The sequence below is a fragment of the Dermochelys coriacea genome, chromosome 8 (assembly GCF_009764565.3).
Source record: "Dermochelys coriacea isolate rDerCor1 chromosome 8, rDerCor1.pri.v4, whole genome shotgun sequence".
NCBI classification, from domain to species: Eukaryota; Metazoa; Chordata; order Testudines; family Dermochelyidae; genus Dermochelys; species Dermochelys coriacea.
In genome coordinates, this window is record NC_050075.1 from 4,214,680 (window position 1) to 4,228,997 (window position 14,318).

Consider the following 14,318-nt stretch of genomic DNA (forward strand, 5'->3'; position numbering starts at 1 on the left):
CATAGTGTGAGAACGGCAGCTTTACTCTGGACTCAGCATCTGGGTGCTGCAGAACACACTTCTGAAATAGGCCCCTGACACTGAGGGTGGAGAGGCAGAACTCCATAGATTCATAGATACTAAGGTCAGAAGGAACCATTCTGATCATCTAGTCCGACCTCCTGCACAGCGCAGGTCACAGAATCTCACCCACCCTCTCCTACGAAAAACCTATGTCTGAGACTCCAGCCCCGCCTCCCCCAATATTGCTCTGGCCACAGCCACCAGGTAGCACCTCTCCCTTTGCACATTTTGTGATCCAGGGTAGGCTGGATGGGATATTATTGAATTTAGTAAGTCTGGCATGTAGTGATCTGTGCAGCATTCATCCACTTACCAATCAATCATTCATAACCTAGTTTGCACTGAGGTGTTCTCAGGGGCTCTTACGCATATTACTGGGACCTGGAATGCATTGTAACTGTCACATTTGGTTTGATGGCACCATCTGTGTGATGTCCCCTATTGTACCTGTCACATTTGCTTTAAGAACCTGCCACCATTGGTGCTATCATTTGATTTCAGCTGCACTTAGTGACGAGTTTGCTTTTGGGAACAGAGACTGCGGACTTGTTGCGTCCATGTGGGCCGAGGAGGCCGGTTGGCAAATGGAAAGAGGGAGAAAAAGAAAGATGTAAATGCTCTCATGTCACACTGCATAAACAGTCTGGCCATTGGAAACTTGGTTTAGTTTTACAGTGTTGCCTTTTAACAGCAGTTCTAGCCACCCTACTAGAAAGAAGAGAAGGAAGAGCTGTTCCTTTTTGGGAGATAGCTTGAGGAACATTCGCTTCTGCAAACAAACAATTCAATACATACAATTTGGAGCTGCAGCCCACTTGAAGCAGCCATCTCAGGTCTTTAGTGCAGGACATGTCTTCCACAGGGAGATGGAAGTTCCAGTCCTTGGGATGCCACAACTACTGCTTGCTCAGAACTTGTGATATTTTTACTAATCACCAGGGAAACCTAGTCTGGTTTGAAAAGCTGTACCGTGCTTGCATTCACCCTTGTGAAACTTACAATAAAAGTTTTGCTATTCAGCGTGCCACTAGGCAAAGCTGCTGCTTGAGATACTTGTCACGACCAGGAGGTGTGCCATCTGACCTAGTGGTCAGAGCTGGAGTCAGACCCGGTCCGATACCAGGAGATCAGACACTGAGGTTAGAGGGCAAACCAGGAGGCAAGCAGGGCCAGATTACCAGGCGAGGGGCAGTAGGAGCAGATATTGCTAGGAAAGCAGTCCTAAGCAGGGGGTTACCCAGTTACATGGGCAACTTCCTGTTCTAGTTTAAATAGAAGCTAGGAACCAATCAAGACCTTCTACTTTCTGCCAATCAGATCCCAAGACTGGAGTCTGTCAGAGTTCAGATTCTATTGAGACAATTATTGGCAGGTAACTGGGTAGCAGTTTGGCATGTACAAGCATCTAAGTGCTCTATAAACCAGAGTTCAAAACCCACAATCCCTGACAGTACTTATAGCAACTGCAACTTCTAAGTAGCTGTATGGTTGGGCAAGATGGCTCCAAGTAGCATAAGTGAGATAGTAAATGAAGCAACATGGAGTTTTCTGCTCATACTTTATGGATGTGCATTCAGGTGAGGTCAATCATGGTGACTGACCATTATGATCCAATGTCAGTTTGGTGGCCCCTATGAAATGAATTAGATGTGGATAATCGGAACTGAATTGAGACCCCTAAGTCAGACCCAGCACCAACTGGGCCAGGGAAACCAAGACTGAGCAAGGGGGTCCCTCCAGGTCATGACTGAAGCTTGATGGGGCAGTAGAGAATTGTGTTTAACTGCTGCTGCCCAGGCAGGAGTATATCTGAATCAGCATCGCTCTCTTCAAGATTGGGGCCATATTTTCTGCATTTCTGTTCTCTTGTTCTTTAGCATTAAGGATGCTTCCCTGTATGCACCTGGTTTCTTAAAAATTCATCTTCTACTACAACTTATTACCCAAAGTGGGGTTACAACCATCAATATGTGACTTCATAGTCATTTTCATAGTAGCCATCTGTGATTCAAACCCATGACCCAGAGGTGAGAAGTTCCAGATCCTTTTACCCTTCCCATGGGCTATCAGGTCCCTCTCGTTGAGCATTTCTGCAGCAATTAAAGTGTTCATTATGCGGCATCATTTGCTTCTCCTGTAGCTCTGCTTTAAATATTTAAGCCATGTCAGGGCTCATTTTACAACAGAGACTCTTCATACAAAGGGAAGAGGGAAACATTAGGTCAAAGATTGCTCAGGCTATTGGAAAGGAGCCGAGAACGAAAATAAGTGATGGTTTGTTTCTATAAAAGGTAAATGCACCGTGCCCACAGATGTAACATGAGAGAGGTGAGCTGCAAAGCTAAGGATGGCACCACCAGCTGTGGATTCCAAGCCCTGTTCAGCAATGCAACATAGTGAGTGATTGAAGCGTTTATCCTGGCAAATCAACAGATGAAAGTTATAAGAACTGCCATACTGGGTCAGAACAACAGTCCAGCTAGCCCAGTAGCCTATCCTTCAACAGCAACCGGTACCAGATGCTTCAGAGGGAATGAACAGAACACTGCAATTATTGAGTGATCCATCCCCCGTTGTCCAGTCCCAGTTCTAGCCATTGGAGACTTAGGGAACACAGAGCATGGGGTTGCATTCTTGACTCTCTTGGCTAATAGCCATTGATGGACCTGTCCTCCATGACCTTGTCATTCTTTTTTGAACCCAGTTATATTTTTGGCCTTCACAACATCCCCTGGCAAGGAGTTCCACAGGTTGACTGTAGCTTGCGTGAAGGAGGACTTCCTTATGTCAGCTTTAAACCTGCTACCTATTAATATCATTAGAAGACCTATGGTTCTTGGATGATATGTAAACAACACTTCCTTATTTACTCTCTCCACACCATTTATGGTTTATATACCGCTATCATATCTCCACGTAGTTGTCTCTCTTCTAAGTTGACCCTTCCCAGTATTTTTATTCTCTCCTCCTCCCTAATCATTTGTGTGTCTTGCTAGCTACTCTTCAATTTTATTTTATTTTTGCCTGCCTAATTACACTTTTATTCTTGACTTGCTAGAGTTTATGCTCCTTTCTATTTTCATCACTAGGATTTGACTTAACCATCTCTTTTACTCCTTTTAGCCCTGGTGGCACTTTTTTGATCTTCTTAGTGTCTTTTGTTTTTAATATAAATTTGGGATACACTTTCAGTTTGAGCCTCTATTATGGTGTTTTTTCAAAAGTTTCCATGCGGCTTGCAGGTATTTCACTCTTGTGACTAAAAGAAAAGGAGTACTTGTGGCACCTTAGAGACTAACATTTATTTGAGCATAAGCTTTCATGAGCTACAGCCCACTTCATTGGATGTGACTGTTCCTATTAATTTCCATTTAAATGGCTTCCTCATTTTTGTGCAGTTCCCCTTTTTGAAGTTAAATGCTACTGTGCTGGGTTTCTCTGGCATTCCCCCTGCTTACAAAGATGTTAAATGTAATTACGTTATGGTCGCTATTACTGAATGGGTCAATTATATTTGCCTGTTGGACCAGTTCCTGTGTGCCACTTAGAACTAAATCACAAACTCCCTCTCCTCTTATGGGTTCCAGGACTAGATGCTCCAAGAAGCAGTCACTAATGGGGGTCTAGAAATTTTATCTCTGCATCCCATCCTGAGGCAACATGTTCCAGTCAATATGGGGATAGTTGGAATACCTCACTATTCAGGATTATTAATTGAGTTTTCTATTTTTGTAGCCTCTAGTCTCCGACCATTTCACTATCACCATCAGCATCCTGGTCAGTAGTATCGTCCTACTACTATACTCTTATAATTCAAGCATGGAATTTCTGTCCCTAGAGATTCTATAGTATAGTTTGATTCATGCTAGACAGTCTCCGTAGCACGGCTAATGGGTTAGATTCTATATTTGCTGACCACATGCAAGCAGTGAGTACATACCTGGAGCTTTGTGGTTCTCTGTTGCACCAGTGGGTGTACACAATCAGTGGATCACAGATTCAACAGTTTTGCCTTGCTGAAATTTTCAGGTTATAAAGATTTTAGTGGGACAGGCCACAGTGACACAGCTACAATCCAAAGGGTAGCTGGCCAAACCAGACAGCTTCCAGACTGCTGCACTGGGCAGCACAGTATGGGGAGGAGGTGAGCAGCCCTCAGCGGTGAAAGAACAGGTTATGGGCTATTTAGAAAAGCTGGACACGCACAAGTCCATGGGTCCAGATCTAATGCATCTGAGGGTGCTGAGGGAGTTGGCTGATGTGATTGCAGAGCCATTGGCCGTTATCTTTGAAAACTCGTGGCGATCAGGGGAGGTCCTGGATGATTGGAAAAAGGCAAATATAGTCCCCATCTTAAAAAAGGGAAGAAGAAGAATCTGGGAAACTACAGACTGGTCAGTCTCACCTCTGTCCCCCAAAAAATCATGGACCAGGTTCTCAAGAAATCCATTTTGAAGCACTTGGAGAAGGTGGTGATCAGGAACAGTCAACATGGATTTACCAAGGGCAAGTCATGCCTGACCAACCGGATTGCCTTCTATGATGACATAATTGGCTCTGTGGATATGGAGAAAGCAGTGGATGCGATATATCTTGACTTTAGTAAGATTTTGATAGTGTCCCACAGTTTGCCAGCAAGTTAAAGTAGTATGGATTGGACGAATGGACTATAAGGTGGATAGAAAGTTGGCTAGATCGGGCTCAACGGGTAGTGATCAACGGCTCAATGTCTAGCTGGCAGCCAGGATCAAGCGGAGTTCCCCAGGGGTAGGTCCTGGGGCTGGTTTTGTTTAACATCTTCATTAATGATCTGGATGATGGGATGGATTACACACTAAGCAAATTTATGGATGACACTAAACTGGGGGGAAAGGTAGATAAGCTGGAGGGTAGGGATAGGGTCCAGAGTGACCTAGAAAAATTGGAGGATTGGGGCAAAAGAAATCTGATGAGGTTCAACAAGGACAAGTGCAGAGTCCTGCACTTAGGACAGAAGAAACCCATGCACTGCTATAGGCTGGGGACTGAATGGCTAATGGCAGTTCTGGAGATAAGGACCCGGAGATTAGAGTGGATGAGAAGCTGGATATGAGTCAGCAGTGTCCCTTTGTTGCCAAGAAGGCTAATGGCATATTGGGCTGCATTAGTAGGATCACTGACAGCAGATTGAGGGAAGTGAATATTCCCCTCTATTTGGCAGTGGTGAGGCCACATCTGGAGTATTGAGTCCAGCAGAGGGCAATGAAAATTAGGGGGCTGGGGCACATGACTTACGAGGAGAGGCTGAGGGAACTGGGCTCATTTAGTCTGCAGAAGAAAAGAGTGAGTGGGGATTTGATAGCTGCCTTCAACTACCCGAAGGGGGGTTCCAAAGAGGATGGAGCTCGGCAGTTCTCAGTGGTGGCAGATGACAGAACAAGGAGCAATGGTCTCAAGTTCCAGTGCGGGAGGTCCAGGTTGGATATTATGAAAAACTATTTCATTAGGAGGGTGGTGAAGCACTGGAATGGGTTAGCTAGGGAGGTGGTGGAATCTCTATTCTTAGAGATTTTGAAGGCCTGGCTTGACAAAGCCCTGGCTGGGATGATTTAGTTGGGGTTAGTCCTGCTTTGAGCAGGGGGTTGGACTAGATGACCTCCTGAAGTCCCTTCCAACCTAATCTTCTATGAGATGACCGTGGTGACCTGAGCCCAAGAGCAGGCTGGGGAATGGTGGGTGCATGTCTAGGGAGGGGGTATTTTTCTAAAAGTTCACCAGAGCCAAGATGAAAGGCAGATTATGACAGGGTTCACACACCACAGGTGGTTCCTCCTTGTGCCTGCTCTGGGGATCAGCTCTTGGCCTGTCTGGTGCCCTCTTCTCTCAGTTATTCAAGCAGTGACCACCCCTCCCCCCGTCTCTTCACAACTCAGGGTGCTCCCTCTTCATGACTCAACCTTCCAGCCAGATCATTATATAGGCCTTCCCTTCCACAGTAACAAAGCCTCTTGGGACCAGCTGTCTGGCTGGCATCTCCAACGCTCCTGTGCCACTTCCCAGTGGCTGGTAGGGGAACCCAAGAGGAAATTAAGTGGAAGAAATTAAGCTCTATAGACCAACGCTCCATGGGGGAGCATCTCTGTAGAACCTGCTGTCTTTTGCTTTTATTACATTTGTATAAAACCCTGCTGTGCAAAGCTCTGTCAGGGAGAATGTTCTTAAAGAAACAGACATGTCATCTTCTCTGTCAGACACCCATGCCTTCCCCCTCGATAACCACTTAAAATTAACAGGTGACAAATGCTGTGGTGCCAAACCTGGCAGAAGGCCCATGGGACTTGTCTTTTGACACCTCTGCAAGTAAATGAAAGTGTGACATAATGGCATGACAAGGCATTAAGAAAATTAAATTATGCCAGACATTCCCTGGAGGTGCTTTTACTATGAGACATAGGCAGGCAGCGCCGCTGTTCATGAGATACCATGGCCCCAGATTTCCTTGTTTTACAAGAAATGGATTTCTCTGGTTCTTGAATCTTTAATGTGACAGGAGAAAGATTCAAACTCCACTGCTTTACCAGTGATATGGTGCAGAGGGTTGGGTTGTGGGTATACAAGGTGCTTTCCACATCTCTTGGGCCTGCCCCCTGCATAGGAACCAACCACAATCTAGGTAGTGTGGGCAACTGCTCTCAAAAAGAAGCTAGTTGAGGGGAGAGTGGCCAGTGAACTGTAAGGGTGGTAGAGAAGCAACCGCCAGCTCTTCCCCCCCCCAGGGACTCGTACTGGTATCTCGCTCCTCTCAACTCCTCCCGGCACAGCATGGAAGCTTAAAGTTATACTGTCTGTCTCCCTTTGTGCCACCATCATCATCTTAAATCTACAGCCAGAGAGCATATTTTAGCCTAACTACTGAAGCTGCATTGCAAATGGCCATCTTCTTGCTTCTCCTACCCATCACTGTAAATCATCCCCCAGAGCGGCACTTGAGAGAAGGCATCTACATCACAAAAACAAAACAGGTCAAAGTTGCAATTATGATCAGTGAAGCAGGCATTGTATGTTGTGCATAATTAAAATGACTGTAGGACTTCTCCATAAATATCAGCCGGAAGAGCGTCTCTTTATGCGTGGGCATAAAAATGAGGCGAAGGCCAGCCTGTCCCTGGTGTGACATGACCTTGGAACAACTTTGTTGCCTCCATGCCAGAGTAAATTCATTTTTGTTCATTCATTTGATTGTCCCCTTCTTGCTGTCAGCCACACCTAGGTCCTTGCAGCAATAGACACGTAACCACTAACTCTTCAAGAAAAATCCAGAGATGTCCATTTTGTAAGGGCTGTTCACTGGAGTTTTCAAAGCCTTCTACCACAGAAATTCTGGTTTGTCCCTTTAAAACTCCCAACCTGCCTCCAATATGGAACGTGCTCAAGATGGAAAATGAATCCCACACAAAGCTGGTCTCATGCACTTTTTTAAAATGTTCTACTTGATGCCCATCGAACTTCCCCATCAGTCCAAATGTTCTCAATGGCTTAGTAGTAACAGAGCAAAATCTTTCATGCTGTTTCCCCAGGCTGCTTTCTGGGAAGCAAGATTCATTCACACTCATTCTGAATATGCAAAGATGATGGGAAATGAACTATAATAGGCACTCTTTTCTTAATCCCACCTTTGACTTAATTTTGTAATTTTAAAAATAGCATTATTTACTTGCAAATGTCTCATCTGGGGATAGCTAAACAGACCTACAGAGTCACTCCAGATCTCCCTTTGTATTTGCTAGACAATACAATTCCCCTCTGTAATACTGCCTGAGGATTGCCCAAGAGGATCCTATAAATCTAGTCATTTTTATGACATGTGTTGCCTCTCAAGGTTGTAAATACCACATTTGGCTTGAGTTTAACCAAGGCTAAGCAGACGATTGAGCTAGAAAATGGTTTAGACATATTCAAAGAGTTGCATGGGAGATAATTATCCAGTTCTGATTTTAATGAGCTGCATGGCTAAGAATCTTTTTACAGTGCATCCTTAGCTCAATTTAAGCCCAGCTAACAGTTATAAACAGATAAAGTGGTAGAAACCATTTTAACTGTAACCATACTTTAAGTGTTTTTTCAAGTGTATTTAAAGGCAGGGGTTTGTTGCAGCATGGGTACACCTGGGTGAGTATGTAACAGGCTGTAGAAGTTTCATCTGTTGTAGGACGGTGCAACGGTAGTTCCAAAGCTCAGCTAAAAGCCTAGCACAGAGGGGGCCATGCAACTCTGTAATGTTGGTGAGTTTCAGGGCATGTGACTGTCACAGGGGGCTGGCCCTTCCAAAGGGAGATAGGGTCTCAGCCCACCTGTGACACAGCTGATATGCCTCCTAAGGTAGAGAGAATGCAGCAAGTCATATGACATCCAGTCTTGTGGTGGGGGTAGAAAATCGGAAGTCTGTGGACAGTCAAAAAGTAGGAACTGCAGTGTGAAGCTGCAGGGGGAGACAGTCTCCTGCAGTGATCCTTGAAAAAGGTTGAGGAGGTTAGGTAGAGATCCAGCTGGAAGTTGTGTTTCCTTTTCAGGAGAAGGCTGGACAGGTCTCATGTCTTCTCCAGCACACAGAGGAAGAGAGACAGTGCCTCTGTGAGGAAGCTTTCAGCTGTGCTCAGCTTTTGGTTGCGTGGAAAAATTTTCCCCGTGTGTTTTGAACTTTGTCTTAATAAAACCAGACCCCAAGAAGGGCTGTTATTGAACTTGTGAAAGCCTTTGTGTTTACTGAGGAACCAAGAGGGGAAACTGAGGCCAGGTGATGCAAAACCACCCCGGGCCACAAAGGAGTGTGTGGGAGGTGGTTGACAGTGACATATTTGCTCTTCTTGATCTGCTGTTTAGGCTGCGTGGTTGGCCATCTACATCACATGGTATTATTTCGGCTTTCCTGCATAAGACTGGGGAAGCAAAGGCCTCCAGGGAAAGGAGAGATGGGAGGTCTCCCAGCATGGTCTGGGGGAGAGGTGGTTCATGCCCTCTCCTCATGGATCTGTATATGTAATTCTTTTGGATTCTAGTCCCCTGCCAGCCTGGCTCATATCCACAGATTAGTGTGATTTGTGCTTAGTCTGCCGCTGCTTGATGGCGTCTTGGGAAGTTTCCCCTCCAACTGCATAGACCCATCCAAGCCTGCTGCTTCCCGACTGAGCCCACAGAGCTTTCAGGCAGATGCCATGAATGTTCACACACGTGTGTGTTCCTGACACTTTCCAAAGGCATTTCTGCAAACAAGCTTCTTTGTACAAATGCTCACAGAAAGGGACTAAGATGGGCTGTGGGTTTGACCACAACATCTGTTGGTGAGTAACTTTCTGCAGTGCAGTCCTAGATCTAGGTAGGGCACTGACTGATGGTAGAGAATACGACTCAGACCCTCATTCAACACAGCACCCATGTGCATGTTTAACTTTGTCCCCTGAAGCTAATGGGATTAAAGCTAAACACCTGCTCAAGGTCTTTCCTGAATCAGGGCCAAAATGACGGGATAAATAATGAACACAAGACTCTCAATGAAAGGTTTATTTAAATGTCTCACTGTTTCCTTGTGCCCTCCCCTCCCACTCTGTCTTCCTCCACCTGTTGTCTCTTGTCTTGTACTTAGATTGTAAACTTTTTGTTTTCTGTTTGCACAGTGCTGAGCACAATGGAGTCCTGGTCCAGGACTAGGGATCTTGTGTGCTACCTCAACACACATAAATAAGTAATCTATTTTTGAGGAACAATGGTGATTTTTTGGCATATCTATCAAGAGATCACAGATACACCCACAAAGTCCATAGTTTCAGAGTACCAGCCATGTTAGTCTGTATTCGCAACAAGAAAAGGAGTACTTGTGGCACCTTAGAGACTAACAAATTTGAGCATAAGCTTTCGTGAGCTACAGCTCACTTCATCGGAGTCCATGGTAGAATTCATTTATTCTGTCACCTGTAAAATTGTGTCAGAAAGTGCTAGTTCAGAAGGACCGATAAATTCATACCCAAAAAGTCAAGGACAGGCTCCATTAGGAAACTCCAGAAGAGAATGATGTCCCTATCAATAGACAACATTTGAAAAGCAGTATTGAAGATATCGGTGAGACAAGGCAATGGGCAACATACATAGGGAAAATTTAATTCCTAGCCAGTCCAAAATACAAATAGATACTTTAATGGATTGAATTGCTCATTTCCCATTCAATTAGTTAATTACCTCCTTTTTGTTCAGCATATTGGTGTTACAAATTTATATTGACCTAGTATTAGTCTCAAGGGTCTTCCAATAATTAGTCCATTCATTCCTGGGTTCTAGTCAAATACTTCTTGGGCAGAAAGGAAAAATGAGATTTACATGTATAGTATAATATGGAATGGAAAGGAAAGACCTATGCATTGTTCTTGACAATGCAATGAAAGTGTCAGGTGGATGCAGAAAGGTGGTCAAAAAAAAAAAAGCAAACAGTGTTAATTTGCATTTAAAAAAAGATTGCCTGAAAACATTGTAATGCCTCTCTCTCTCTCTCATCCCCTCTCCCCCACATACGATGTCCTTCCCTTGAATACTGTATTCAGTTCTGGACACCCCTTTTCAAAAAAAATGATATAACAGAAATAAATTTGGCCACAGAAGGTTAAGAAAAATGATTAGATAATCAAGCCCTTTTGATCCTCTAGTCAAGCAACAGAAATATACCATGTGACCTGAATGTCTAATCCAAACTGATTTAGATTTTTAATATTAAACATTCACCCTGAAATGTTCACATCTAGTCCACAAACCAAGATTTATTTGCCAAAATTAAATAATTTAGAGCAATGAATGAACTCAAGAAAAGATAATCCATTTGTGAGCCATTCACAAGCTGGGAGAGGCAAACTGTGCTGAATAAATTAATCAGGATGAATTATTTGCCCATATGAAACATTAGTGCACTGGACAACTTTCAACAAGCTGTTAAATCATGAATAAAACACAATACAGAAAAGTGCATCCAAAAAAAATCCCCAGACAGATATTATACTTATTTTGTCTAGATCAAGTATGCAAGTTTAGGATTTTTATTTTCCTGGATATAAAGAATAGTGGTTCATCTGAAATGGTTATCCACTGGGAGTAAAGTGTATAAGGCACTAAAATCAAGACGCATCTAACATGATTTATTGATGCAGTATTGTCAGGTCAGTTTATTTTTTAAAAGGTGTTTTGTTGCTTGAGCTTCTGCTGGGAATTCATCCTAATAAATTCACTTTATGTTCTGTTTTGGCACGAGTAACAAGATGATATGAGAAGATTCACACTGTTGCTGGAAAAGCCAAATGGAGCCCGTAACCCCTAGCAGAAAGGGGCACAGAGTGTCTTGATTACCCAAACAACTTATCAAATGCCAAACTTGACTAGACACCTGGGTGTTTATGGCAAGGGAATCCAGAAGCAGTGAGGGATGCTGGCAGGTTGTTGGAGCGTGTAGCTCTGTGTATAGCTTCTAGGAAACCCACAGCACAGCGAGAATGCTACCAAGCCAAGTGGGCTTAACCAGGCAGTACTGAGCAGGTACAATGTGACCAAGGGGAAGATAACAGAACCTTGGTTAACTGGGACTTGTGTTAACTAGGGTTGCATTGTATAGACAAAAGGATCCCTTTTCTAATTGGCACCAATTCTCTTGAGTTCAGGACCAGAGAAATACCATCTTCTATACCTTGATTTCATACTAGAAGGACTAAATTAAAACTGACAATCATCCTGCAAACGAGTAGAATGTGCCCTTTCCCTCCCTTAATGTTTTATTGGTTTTCAGTTAAGTCCATGAGTACTGTATATAAGAGAACAGTGGATAGCTCTCTGCCCTGGAAAAAGGCGCAGGCTGCAGTGAAACTCTGCACCTGGAGGAACAAAGGCCTGATATCACAGGGAACAAATCAAAGCGAGTTTGCAACCTCCTGACGCCAATGCCACTGGAACCTAGTGCTGTGCTAAATAAAGTAGAAGACATCTTCTTAAATCTGTGTCTCCACAAGGTATTATTCCCAGTGATCCCACTTCCAGAGTTTGCTCAGCAGGCTGGTTTTCCAGGAGCATTCTCTGTGTTTTATCAGGTCAGCTGTCACTTGTTATTGAACTCCGAGATAAATGAGCCCTACCTACAAATGCATTCCACTGTCAAAGCCTGTTAACTCTCCATCTGCCATTTTCCATATTCCTCACCTTCTAGCATGAGGCAGATTCTGTTCAAGGCAAGCAACATGGAAACAAAGACAAGATACCAAAGCTCATTTCCTTTGAGCTTATTTACAAGTTTTACCATTAAACTTGCCCGCATTATGCAAGCGGCTTGCAATCTTCGCCTAATTCTCTGACTTTAATGATATAATTGAACAACTCAAAACCTCATTTTTTCCAGGAAACATTAAACATTACATCTTAATGAAAAAGAGTACTTGTGATGCATCCGATGAAGTGAGCTGTAGCTCACGAAAGATTATGCTCAAATTTGTTAATCTCTAAAGTGCCACAAGTACTCCTTTTCTTTTTGAGGATACAGACTAACACGGCTGCTGCTCTGAAACCCATCTTAATGAAATAGTCCACTCTGCATACAAATGACTGGCAGTGGATTTGCCATTGTCTTATCCCATTGCTAGGCAAGAGGACAAATGCCCTCTCTTTTGTCAAACATTAGGAGCAACACCACACTTTGCTGACACTACTTAGTTGGACAGAGCAAAGAGATTCAGAGGCGGGATGAAGGCAGATACAAGGAAATTGGGGAAGGGTCAAGAGGTGTGAATGAAATAACTGTCCCATATTCAAACCAAACCTTTCAGAGGTTTAGAAAAGTTCAGTGAGCCTCTGATTTAGCAAAGCATTTAAGGATGCTAGTAGCCTTACTGGAGTCAAGTGTTTGCTGGATCATGGCTTGAATGTCTCTTTACTTCCTGGTTTCAGCAAGACCCAGAAAACATGGGGCAGACACCATTGCCCCCATACACCCAGAATGGTCCCCCACTCAAATGAGCATCACTTCTATCTCATCAGGAATGAGTTTGGTAATCAGCTTGATCTCGTATAAGCCCCCATTCCAGCCCCCAAATCCTGGGAAAGTGGAGGCACTGCCCCTGCTGGAGTGGATAAGCACTTTTCATTCTTAATAATTCCAAAATGCTTTATTGACATATATAAGTTACTTGTCCATATGGTGGGGAATCCATGAGAAACTGCAGAGGCATGTGAAAAAACTGCTCTTTTCATGCTTCAGCTATCTTGCCTGCTCTCTGATCTATTATAATGGAGTCTTAGCTTTTTATCGCATCAATTGGTTGGTAGAAAAGCTTCTTGTCTCAACATTTTGTGGCCTATTTGGTCAAGTGTCATACTTCGGCATCTCCATGGGACACCTTTGAGGAATCACAGGAAATCATTAGGATGGAATATGATCCAGGAACCATTACAGATTTGATTCCTTGTGTTGAATTAGGATTTAAACCTTGCAATACTGTTTTCCAAACACAAATCTCAATTTTTTTTTTGTTGTATTTGTATTTTCATATATGGATGCCTTCAGTTACTCAACTTCTTGTACTGTACTGCAATCCCCAGACAAAGAAACTCTGGCCTGACTCTTTCAGGGTGCAACAATTCCTTAGCTTTAGTTCATGCTCCCTAGATTGTTTTTGATACCACTTCAAAGAACCTGGGAACATCTTTCATTTTTATTCCCATCAGATATGTGAAGCGCTCAGGGAGGTGTAGTTGGCATTTCTGCTTTTGCCAAGGATACAGGCCTCACTTGTGCACCTCTCAGTCAGCTTGCCTGTCCTTCTTTTCACTCTAATATTCTTTCCAGAGACAGGAATCCAGAACAGCACACAGTGTTCCTAATGCAGCCCATTTGATCTCCTGGAATTCACAGATAAGAGCCACAAGGCTCCAGTGGTTCTCCCACATGTGTTCATTAGCTCCAATCATACAGTCCAGAATTCATTTATTTTTCCTGATTATGAAAATATATTTTGCATTTAGTGCCCTATCTACTCTGGGCCACAGCTCCTTCTCAGATCCACTACTATTAGTCTTGCGGTCTCTCTACAATAAACTATACCCCCAGAGCCTTTTCCTGATTTACATTCTATCCCGCAACCCTACCACCTCAGACTGTGATCTTGTCAGAGCTTAAGCTAAAGAGAGCTAGACAGGGTCAGTCACTTCAAGGAAGATGTAAGAGGAAAACCCAGGAGCTGCAAGGAGTGGTGTTGGAACTT

At 43.7% G+C, this 14,318-nt stretch overlaps 1 long non-coding RNA gene across 2 annotated transcripts in view; it reads right to left on the reverse strand.

Moving 5' to 3' along the window:
* The window catches only part of LOC119860304, an 82,451-nt gene that overhangs the window by 52,770 nt on the left and 15,363 nt on the right, over positions 1-14,318 (reverse strand). Inside the window, exon 3 of one of the 2 annotated variants that reach the window (XR_006273799.1) lies at positions 13,257-13,454. The exons of the other annotated variant lie outside the window; for it this stretch is intronic. This is a non-coding gene — a long non-coding RNA (uncharacterized LOC119860304). Of the gene's footprint in view, positions 1-13,256; positions 13,455-14,318 lie in introns of those variants that run through there. 2 annotated transcript variants of the gene reach the window in all.